We start from the raw sequence: 11062 nt of genomic DNA, 5'->3' as shown, positions 1-11062 counted from the left end.
GCTACTATAATCAGCATTGGATTATGCTGTAGCAGCAGCAGATTTTTAAATTTTGCTTTCCACCCTTTTCAAAGCCATTGTCTCGTCCTACAAACTGGGGGAGGGTGCTTACTGTACCTAGTGGCATCCTCAGCTAGGCTCGAGCTTGGTGGTGTGTTTACTCCATTAATTCTATTTCCCTTTCAAAGCAGAACAATTTTACCATAATTTTTTTCATTGGATATATTCAAACACATTTAACCATCAGGTTGCCTTGAACAGACTAGTTAGAACTGGTTTCCAATAAGCCTTAAAATATTAATTTGTCACTCTGCTCCTTACTTTAAAAAAAATAAAATTCTTTTTCTCTTTATTTTTCAGCCTCCTAACACCGAAAGGATGCGGCTAAGTTGAAAGAGTCACTTTCCTTCTGAAAATGTAACACATTTTTCAGTAGCAGTTCAGTTACTGATCCTTGTGAAAGACCTCAGGGATAGTCTAAAGGAATTTAGTTGAAACTGAAGTGCGGCTGCTTTCTGGTTTATTTCCTGCTCCACCACCCTTGCACTGGGATGCCGCAGCGGTTAAGATCCATGGAGGATGGGGCAGCTGTGGCCTCAGCAGGGATGTTGCCCGGCTTTCTGGAGAGCCGGCCCAGGGAGCTGAACTGAGCTGTGTGCCAGGTGAGGGGGGTTCCGAGCAGGGCTTCGCTGGGACCATGGGGGCCGGGGGACACACGGCCGGAGCGGAGCGGGCACCTTCGGCTTCACCTGGCGCAGGAGCACGGGGTGATGGGCTGGAGGCAAGCCGGGAATCACTGCAGCTGCCCCTCTTCCTGGACGGGGAATATTCCATGTTTTTCAGGGAAAGGTGCCAACCCTTGTTCCAGGGCCAGCGGCCTGTGGGGGAGCGGGGGCAGAGGGGCACCGGGGCCCTGCGCCGGCTGCTGCGGGCGAGCGAAGAGAGCCCGCTCCGCATGTGAACGACACTGCACAGGAACAGAAACTGACCCGAAGACGGGTCAAAATGCGGGGAGAATAAGCTCCGGGAGGCAAGCCACGCGTTGGTTTCCTCCAGAAAATCGTCCACGGTAACCGGTGACACGCCATAGCTCCAGCGGTCAAAAGGAAGCCGAACAACACGACGCAAAGCCGGGATTTTGGCCGCGCTGCAGCAGCGCCCGCCCGCCGCTGCCCCCGTTGTGTTGCGGAGGAAACGCTCGGGCCGTCCCCGAGGCGAAACCCCGCGGGCCGGCCCGCAGCCCCGCCGCAGCCCCGGCCCCGCGCTGCCGCGGCCCCTCGCCCGGCCCCGGCGGCGGGCGGACGGCGCGGGCTGCGGCGGGCGGGCCCGGCCCCGGGGCGGTGCGAGCGGCGCTCGGCCCCGGCAGGGAGGGGCCGCACCGCCCCTACGCGAGGAGCCGCCGCCGTCGCGGTCGCGGCGGGAGAGGTGACAAGCTGCCGCTGCGCGGAGCCGCCTCCGCCCGGCTGGGAGAAGCGGGTGTACCCCCGCTCCGCGCTCCGCTCCGAGGTAAGGCAGCCGCCCGCGCCGCCGCCGGCCCGCCCCCGCTGCGGGGCGGCTGCGGGGCCGCGGCGCGGGGACAGCCCGCGTCCTCTGGCCGCGGGGCCGGGCCGCGCGGGTGCGCGGCGGCGGCGGGACTCGGGCTTGCCCGGCGCCCCGGGGGGGAGCCGCGGCAGCGGTGCCGCCGGCCCCGGGGGAGCCTGGCGGCCGCGTTGGCCCGAGGCGCCTCGCTGCGCGGGGAGCTGCCGCCGCTGCCCGTCCCGCCGCACCTGGCCCCGCGCTCCCTGCCGCCGCCGCCGCCGCCGCCAAGGGCGCGGAAGGGGCCCGAGCCCCGCGCCCGTCCGGTTGCGTGCCCGCCGCCCCCGCCGCCCGCCTCCCCTGCGCTCCTCCGGGGAAGCCGCCGCGGCGTGGGACGGGGCGAGAGGCGGCGGGCGCTGCTGCCGGGCCGTCGCGTCTGGTTCAGCGGTGATTTATGGTTTTGTTAACTCAGCATTTGGCACGGCGTGCGAGCGGGGAGAGCGGCGAGCGGGAGTCATAACTTTGTGTTACTTCTGGAAGGGAAAGGGAAAGGGCCCCGTGGGGCCGTGGCCGCCCCAGCGGCTTCCTCCAAATCCTCCCTCCCCGCTGCGTGCCCGCCCGCCTCATCCCTGCGCCGGGGGCTCGCCGCAGCCAGCGGGGAATAGCGCTGGGCAGGTTCGTGGGGGGGACACGGCACGGGACTGCCACCCGTGAAGGTGAGTGGGTCAGAGGGCGAAAAACTGTCCGAAATGAAATATTTTTTTACTTCTGGTTTTGTGTGTAAACCCTGCATATTATTCCTTGTACGTATACAGGTATTTGTCTGTGTATACACAGACTAGGCACAGGTATTTTTTTAACTATGAGAACATTGCCTATAGGCTTCTGTTTCCACATGTTTTGTTTTCTGTTTCTTTTGGGCATAGTTACATTTCTGCTGGGAGGGAAACTGACAGCAGTAATGTAGCTGAATATGTATTTGAACGGTAGCAAGGAATAACTTGTGTGCCTTTAATTCAGCTGCAGAGGATATCCATGTGGGATTAATATACTTAAATGATCGTGTCACACTGACGTATCTTGTTCAGACTTGTAGATTTTTAAAGCAGTGTGGACTTGTAGGTAGTAGCGGAAGTGTAATTAATTTTAAACATGTGACTTGGCCTAGTGCTTATGATTTTAACGTGGTATTCGTACCTTGGTAAATATGCATAGATTTAGCCATCTGTCCTCTATTTTCCCTTCGTGTGTGCACGTACCACACTGTGCAAATTAAAAAGTACTGTCGGTAAGCTTTAGGGCCAAATACATATTTCAGCTCTTCTGGGAAATGTTCTAAAGTTACTCTCAAGGACTAGTGGAAAGCGCCTTTCTACAGTTTCTTAGTATATTTAAAGTTAAAAAAATAGTTGCTCCACCATCAATTATGTCAATTTGTAGCTTGTATTTGGCACTGATACTATTTACATTCATCAAGTACAGTTGATACTGCTGCTGGAAGTTTTTCCCACTGTGGACAAGGCCCTTTTGTGCAGTGTCAACCTCATGCATTTAGAGGATGTATGAACCCCTGGGTAGAGCCAGCCCTGCGGTTTCTCTCTCCAGTGTCAAGGGGGTGATGGGGTGCCAGCTCCAGTGTTGCTCATTGGAGATCATAGCAAGAGAACTTCTGCCACAGGCTGGAGCTCCCAGTTGGGGCAAGGCAGTCTTTGGCACTTGCCATAGTTGCAGGCATATGCTATGGCTTATGAAATTTGGTGATTTGTGCAGTGTGGGGGTCTGTCTGTCTGTCTGTCTGTCTGTGCAAGGCAACCTGCAGGACAGTGCCTGTTTTCTTGCAGCTGAAGAGATGGGCTGTTTTGTTGTGGTATCCCTGCTGGCACCACAGGAGAGGTACCTATCTGCATTGTGCAGATAGGTGGGTGGATGATATAACATACCTTCTCCTCTGAAATTTATCTCCTCTACAATTTATGGCCCTCTCTCTGAAGAAATGGCCTGAGTTTAGTTAACAGCAACCCTGCCAAAATCTCTAATCTTTGGGGTTGGCATGTTTGGGATTGTGATGCTGAAATCTTCATCTGAGCATCATTTTCTTAAATTTGGCTTTTATAGAATAACAGTTGTCATAAGAAGATTAAAAATAAAGTCTACTTGCTGCTAACACTTGGTGGGTGAAATTTTCATCTCTCATACTCCAGATGCTCTGCAGTTTCTCTGCTGGTTGCAGTCTCTAGAATTGTACTGTGCAGTACTAAATGCTTTTTCTCCTAACCTAGGGATTCTTACACTGTGGTAATACCTACCATAGCAAATGTAGTACATGAATCCTGCCACCAATGGCATGTGACTGCTGTTCAGGGAACCTTCTTAGTCTTGCTTTTCCTTAGGTTATAAGACACTGGAAAAAGTTCTGTTAACTTTTTGTCCTGATTTATGGCAGGAAGGAAGAAAACATGTATTAAATTGGTTTTCCAGTTGCTGCCTGATGGTGTTAGATTTTTTGCATCCTCTGGGTAGCTCTTGGAATCTCAGTAACACTACATGATTATTTTACTCCTTATGCTGCCAAGTAGAATTATATAGACTAATTTATTTAGATTTGGCATGTTCTCACTGAAAGTCATTCCATGCTAGGTGAATGAACGGTTTTCTTGTTTATATTGCCTTCACTCCACTGCTCCCCTTTTAATAGGCCTTCACAGGTCTTACTGTAGTTCTACTTGAATGTTTCTGAATTTTGTTGAATCTGGCAATAAAAATAGAAATAAAGAACTATGAATCACATTAAACTTGTTATCAAAGAAGGTATTTTCATGCTGTCAGTTACCAGGGTGGAAATCTCACTTCTCATGGCTCCAGCCAGTCCTACAATCACATTTACTGCTCTTCTATAACTCTTTTTTTCTGACAGTTTATTGTTAGCTCTCTGTGGCTGAAGTAGTCAGGATAGATGTGAGCACACTGCCTTCATCTTTGCAGAATTACGAAGTCACCTAATTGGCTTCCAGATCACACTGTATCTTTCTTCATAGCCCTCTATCATAATTCAGATTCTTCTAGCTTACTTATTATTCCTTTCCAGGTGTCTTTTAGCAGTCGAATCTTTGCTGGATCAGTTTTCCCCTGAGGAATTATTATTTATTTTCTCAGAGGCATCTAAGAAATAAAATGACTGATGGATTATTTTTTTCCCCTCCCATTACCTTTCTTCAATATTCTCCCACGTTCATTTGCAAGTAGAGCTACTTAGAAAGTGTTCATTAAAATGTCATTGAAATGAAAGTCAAGGCAGAGTGTTAATCAAAAATGCTTTCCAGTTTCAAGTCACTCATTTCTCACGAATAAACCTTTAAAAACAAAAACAATCTCTTTCTTGTCTGCTGCTGATACTTTTTTTCCCTGTGCATTTTGCTGTCTAGATCATTGTGGTTGGATTATTTGCGGTAACTGCGTTTGACACAATCGATTGGCTTAGGGCTTTAGCGAAACACAGTATCAAAACACTCAACTAGCTTCGGGACAAAAATATATGGCTCAATCAACTACAGGTATGAAGAAAGAGTAGACCTCTTCAAAAATCTTGAAGTGCTGAAGAGCTCAACAGTTTATCTTGCCTTGCCAGGTGCATGCCAACATGTTGAGCTCATGTTGGGTGACTGATGGCAGTGATGACTGCTGGGGCTGTTCCTCTGCCCGGGGAGCCCAAGGAAGCCCTGCTGCTGCCCAGGGCTGGGGCCACAGGGTGCTGTGTGATAGCTGGCAGATGTTTGAGCACTGTGAGGATGCATCCTGGAAGCTGGGAGGATGATGGTATGACACTGTGTTACTGGGGAAGGACATAACACATTCCGGAGTAACCAGATTTCCTAGATTGGAAGCCTTCCTGGGCTGCCCAGAGTGCACTGGGAACACAGATGACTCTTTGCCTAGATAGAGCTGAGACAGCAATGCTGTTATTGAGTAGCATTTCAGTATGAAAGTATAATGTCAGTGTAAAGTCCAGAAATACTTCTGACCTATGACCAGCTGGGATCATGTATCTTAAAGCAACAAACCTAGGGTCTGTCTGTGGCTGCAAACTCTTGACAGGGCTTTCCTCTGCTCTCCACTGAATTCCAGGTTTAGGTTTAACTTCAGCTATTTCTCCTTGTTTGGATGGTGCTGCAGTTATTTGTGCTGAAGGTTAAATAGGTCTTTTGTGTTTTCACATTGGCAGAATTTGAGATTGTTGCTGGCTAATTCACCTGGTGATTTGACACTGATGTTAAAAAGTACTGTATAGGGAATTGAGCTTTGTAGGTCTCTGCAGCTTTATACTGCTGCCTTTTCTCCATAGCCCCTAGTTTATCCAGGAAGGACCCAAACTATTCATAATATTTTTGTGGACCCTTTTGAGGTATCCCACCTGGCGAGAGACAAATATGTCATGCCTGATGGTATCAAAAAGGAAATCTGTGAGGTTGTGTTTATATCAGCCCATGCCTCCTCTGGAAAGAGATAATTTGAAATGTGAGAAGATCCTATGTCCTTTCTTTAGTTTGATGTCCCTGGTCTGTATCATTAGGCTTACTGTTGTAAGCCAGTAGTTGGTTTTGTTGCTTGTCTTTTTCAGGAATGGGAGCCTTGGCACTAACCTATGGTTGCTCAGGACAGTATATCCACAATTAGTTTCTTCAGCAATGGTAGGGACTGTTTCATTTTCAAGGAAGAGGAAGACTTCCAAGTATTTTTTTAATTATTTCAGTCTGAAAGGAGAATGGTTGAATTCACAGGTCTCAGAGAAAAAGACACCCTGTTTTAACATTAGGCAATGTCTAAATGTGGTTGGCTTAAACTGTGTAAACTGGCTGTTGGTGGATATGGGCGAGGTGCAGTTTTGTTTCCTGAGAGAGCTTTCCAAGTGTGCACAAGGTTTTCACAAAGGGGTGCATTTCCTTGCTGTGCAGTACGTCTGTGTGGATGTCATAGGCGTTGAGCATGGAAAGCCTTAGCATAGGCTTTGATGCATTAGCTATTTCAGCATTTATTGGCCACTCTCCATTTGGGAGTTTCTGCCCTGTGATGAGATACTGATAACATCAGGGTGGTTTTTGGGTATGTTACTGAAGCAGTCAGGAGTTGACTGTGGTTTTGATCATTGCTGATGAGTGGGTCCCTGAGCCCTCAGGCCCTTGCCCTGCTGCTGTTGATGAGATCTGCAAGATTTTGGAGTTTCTCAGTTGTTGCTCTGCTGAGGCTTTCTCTGGTTCTTGGGATGCTGGCCATGCTTTCACTTGCCTGAATGAAGCAATATTCTTTCTGTAACTGCAGTAGTGTTGTGATATCCATAATGTTCAACTTCTCTGTCTAGTGTTAGGTCAAAAATATGATCAGCTTTGCAGGTTGGTCCAGGTGTGATCTGTGAAGGTGCCAAGAGCACTATGAGGAACCGGCTTTTCTTAAAAAACACAAGGTGATAAGGTTGGGGATTTTATCGTGTTCAACCTTGTCAAAGTGCCTGCTGAAATTCTCAAGCAATTCATTATTCTGGGACATTCTGCTACTTTCCATTGCAAGATATTAATGTTAGCCTTCCTAAAGCTATTTGTTTATTGTCATCTTTGAGTGAATAAATTTTAGCTTTGGCTTTTCAGGTTAATGAAGTCTAATAAAGACGTTTTAATATAAACACCTTAGATTTCACATTTGCAAAACAGGTGAAAAGAGTTCTTCTTGGTGTCTGCTTGTCTTGGATGCTGTATTGTGAGGAGTGGGGCAAAAAAGACATAGGATTTATATCTCATCTAGAGAGCTGTGGGTGATGCAATGTATATCACGTATTTCACTCTCAGGATTGTGCATTGTCTGTTGGCAGTTAGAGGTAGGTCTTACATTACTCAATTCATTCACTCAATTTCATAATGCTTTGTGCACTTTGCTCCCTGTTTGTGGTGGAGTGTATTTATTCTGCTACTTGCAGCTACCAGGAAGTGTCTGATTTCTCTGGTTCTTTTTCTCCAATTCCTTGGAAAACCCAGTCCAGTTTGTACCATGATAGATGAAGTGTGCCATGTCATTTGGATTGCTGGGTCCCATATGAGGCATGAGATTTGTCTTGGATGCACAAGCTGTTGAATCCTGAGAATGATTAGACTTGGATATGCCTCCTGTGGGAGCTGTGGTGAGTGTGGACAGGAAGGATGAGGGCAGGGCAATGTTAAGATTAAGGCACATTCCATCAGAAAATGGTGTTGGTGGTTTCAGGCAGTCATTTTTTATTTTAAAATAACCTGTCCTTGCTGATGTGAGTTAGAGGAAGGGAGGAGAAAAATCTGGCCACTTCCTGAGCTGTAAAGAAGCCACTTGACTAATGGCAATAACTGGAGGCCAGAGGTGGGTGGATCTCAATACTGCTTCCTCACAAAGCAGCAGAGGAGTTTGGTCATCTGAATTGTGGTGATGGCCCTGGGACTGACACAAGGATTACTACAGCACTTTTCTTGCTTTTTGGAAAGCTTACACCATTCTTATTTGCAAATTTCAAATGTGACTGAAGTGTTTCTTCTTACGTGCTGTGAGCAGTTCCTAATTTGCTAGAGCTGGTCCCCACTGCTGCTGAGTCCCTGGTGGAGTCTGCTGCTGGAAACAAGCTGGGATGGGGGAAAATGTCACTTGTGCAGAACTGTGCAGAAGGCTTTTACGATTGCAATAATGAATTTTCTAAACAGGAGGAGTAATTGAAACTGCTGTAGTTTCACTTTGCTTACTCCAGCAAGATTTTGTCGGCGCATTCTTAGTTATTTGTTGATTTCTGCATAATAGACTGAAAAAAGGAGTAGAATGAATGGATATCCATAAAGGTTAGATTTTTTTTTTTTTTTGTTAGATTGTTTGTTAGTTTTGGGTTTTTTTGAGCTGCCAGTACTCTTGAAGTTAGTCTCAGGAAGAAATCTTTGGAGATGGCCATAATTGGAAACAGCTGGATAAAATTTGGGAGTTTTAAAGGACCTATAAAGAACTCCTATAGAAAATAAGCACTGGTAACTTAGATTTTTATTGTTAGGTAGCTTGATCTTTGATTCCTTTGTAAAATAGAAATGTATTCAATACGCAAAATATCTGAGAGTACTGAAATAAAAAGGTCTGAAATTCTGTGGACATTTCTGTACAGGATGCAGAACTTTCAACATATCCCTTCAGTCAGCAGTACAAAGAGGAATCAAAAGAAGCAAATGCAAAACATCTGAGTGGTAGTCCCTTGTATATGCAAACAGTAGTAAAGGGAAGACAAAACTATAAGTTCTTCTAGTTTATCCAGTGTTAATTGAGCGGATGATCAGTGCTTTTGTCAAGGTAGCACTTCTAGCTCAGATTAAGTCCTATTGCCATGTCTAGTTCCAGTGAAAGGTTACTTTCATGAGTAGGGGTCTAGGTTGAAGGAGCTGGGCTTATTTGCTTGCATGAAAAGTAGGCAAGGGACAGTCCAGTAGCTGTTACAGCTATTGGAGAATACCTATGAAAACAGTGAATCAAAATGTCCTTAGTAGTGCCAGATGACATCAAGAGAGATTGATGCGCAACTGTTTCTTTGGTGATTCAGGTTGGATATTGGGAAAAGCTTGTAACTAGGAGAGTAGTGTAGCACACCAGCAGGTCATCCAGAGGAGCAAGTATCTGCCCTCTGAGCTTCTCAGGACCCATCAAGGCAAAGCCAGTCTGCCCTGATGATAGTTTTCTTTTGAGGCAGAAGCTAGTCTAGGTAAGAAACCCCCTTAGGTTTCTTACAATAGAAGTTTCTAAGAGTATTCCTCCCCCTTCCTTCTCTTCCTTCTCAAGTGAAGAATTTTTTAGACAACTTTGGACTGTGCTGGCCAGCTACTGTGGGGTGTTTGGTAGTATACTTTCACGTCCTCAATACAGCTTTTGTAGTTCATACAGTAATGTTTCAGTGTGCTATGCTTAGATTAGTATTGTTAAACTACATATTTATGACCTGAGAACCAGCACAATTTTTTTTTGTCAACAGGTTTCTTTTGTTCTTACCTGTCCCTAAAGGAAGGGACAGAACTCTTTGATGGTTAGTACAATCTTGCCCAAAACAGGCAAACCTCACCTCATGGGTTTGCTGAAGAGAGCTTTGGGGGATGAGATGGCATTGCAGTTGCCAAAAGGGCAGGTGATCTGCAGTGAAATTTAGATTAAAATCTTAAGTTCATAAGATTGTACACCCCACACCAAAAGACCTGTGTAATCTTCATTTTGCACTTTTTCCCTGCATTCCCCTTTGCTTTAGTAGTGCTATGTTTAAGTAAGCCAAAGGTAGCAGACAGGATATCTTCTAATCTTATTTTGGCTCTACTAGTGTGTATTAGTGGTCATATTTTATCCTTATTAGGAGTGATATGAGGGGAAATAGCCAAATAAATGGTTCTGTCGATTTCTAACACTTCTTGTTTTGAGAGAGAGGAAGAGGAGAGTTGGAGAAAAATACAGAATGGGTGAAGTAGCTGTGTTAGAAAGCTGGATGCTATCCCCTTACAGACATTTCCCTACAAATAAACTCTCTGTTCCATCTTTGGATCTCTGGTGAATGAAGTCCTGTAAGCATTTTGATTTTTGAGGGTTTTTTTTTTCTGCAATTTGCTTCATTTTTCTGGTGGTGGGATTAAATATTGACATGTGCTACTTGAAACATGCTGTTTTCAGAGGTCATGTTGTTGGATGCCATTTTATTCCACACAGTGCTTCTGCTAGAGGACCTTGTTTCTTGCTCTGCATTACTCATACTTGTTTGCTTATTTTTTTCTGTGTGAAAACAATTCTTTTTTCTCTTTGTGTTTACAGCTACTTATTTCTTGGTTTCAGTTACATGACATTTGGGAAAAATGAAGGTTCATGTTCATGTATATAGTATTTTGTGGCAGAGTAATTAGGCAAAGATCCACATGTAATGTTTAAAAGCATTATACAACAAAGTGTTCCTGACACTTCACAGTAATCAGTAAACAAGCTGAAACAAAGCAACCTCTTTTGAGGTGCAAATGGAAATTTGGTGCAAAACTCATGACTGAATGCATCTAAGTCTGATGTTTAAAGAAAAGCTTGCCTAAGTGAACACAAACTCATAGACTTCACAAAACAGAGCTGCCTGTTAGCCAAAAGACTAGTTGCTTGCCAACAGTTCACTTGGCATAGCTTTCTCCTACCTGTCATCCATACTTCACAGAAAGAAATAAAAACCCTGCACTTACATACTCCAGGCCCTCTCTTCTTGCCAAAGTAATGCTTTTTTAATTATATAGAGTCCTCTGTTCTTACATGTGTGGGTTATTAATTGCTGTAAAAGGGAGAGGGATTGAATGCTGCTCTTACTGATTTTAAAAAACAAAAATTATCCAATTGGCTTTCATTTTCTGTAAAGTTTCCTGGAGCCTATTTTCTCTGCTTACAGTCGAGATTGCTTGCTGATTTTGCTGCATGCCCCTGAGCATCTACCCTACAGACTCAGGCTGTTAAGAGGCAGCTTGTAGGGAAATGGGAAGCAGCATCACCTGTTAAATTAGCT

At 45.7% G+C, this 11062-nt stretch overlaps 1 protein-coding gene across 5 annotated transcripts in view; it reads left to right on the top strand.

Annotated features, from left to right (window-relative positions):
- The first annotated feature begins 1347 nt into the window (after nt 1-1347).
- Nucleotides 1348-11062, top strand: part of MBNL2 (muscleblind like splicing regulator 2) — a 102175-nt gene continuing 92460 nt past the window's right edge. For 4 of the 5 annotated variants that reach the window (XM_079306979.1, XM_079306981.1, XM_079306974.1 and 1 more), the window contains exon 1: nt 1348-1506. The gene's annotated coding sequence lies outside the window, so the exon portion shown is untranslated. Of the gene's footprint in view, nt 1507-2034; nt 2232-11062 lie in introns of those variants that run through there. The other variant, XM_079306976.1, reaches the window with a different exon arrangement.

The sequence above is a fragment of the Erithacus rubecula genome, assembly GCF_903797595.1.
Source record: "Erithacus rubecula genome assembly, chromosome: 1".
NCBI classification, from domain to species: Eukaryota; Metazoa; Chordata; class Aves; order Passeriformes; family Muscicapidae; genus Erithacus; species Erithacus rubecula.
Note: the sequence above shows the minus strand (reverse complement) of the source record. Positions and strands in the feature narration are given on the sequence as shown.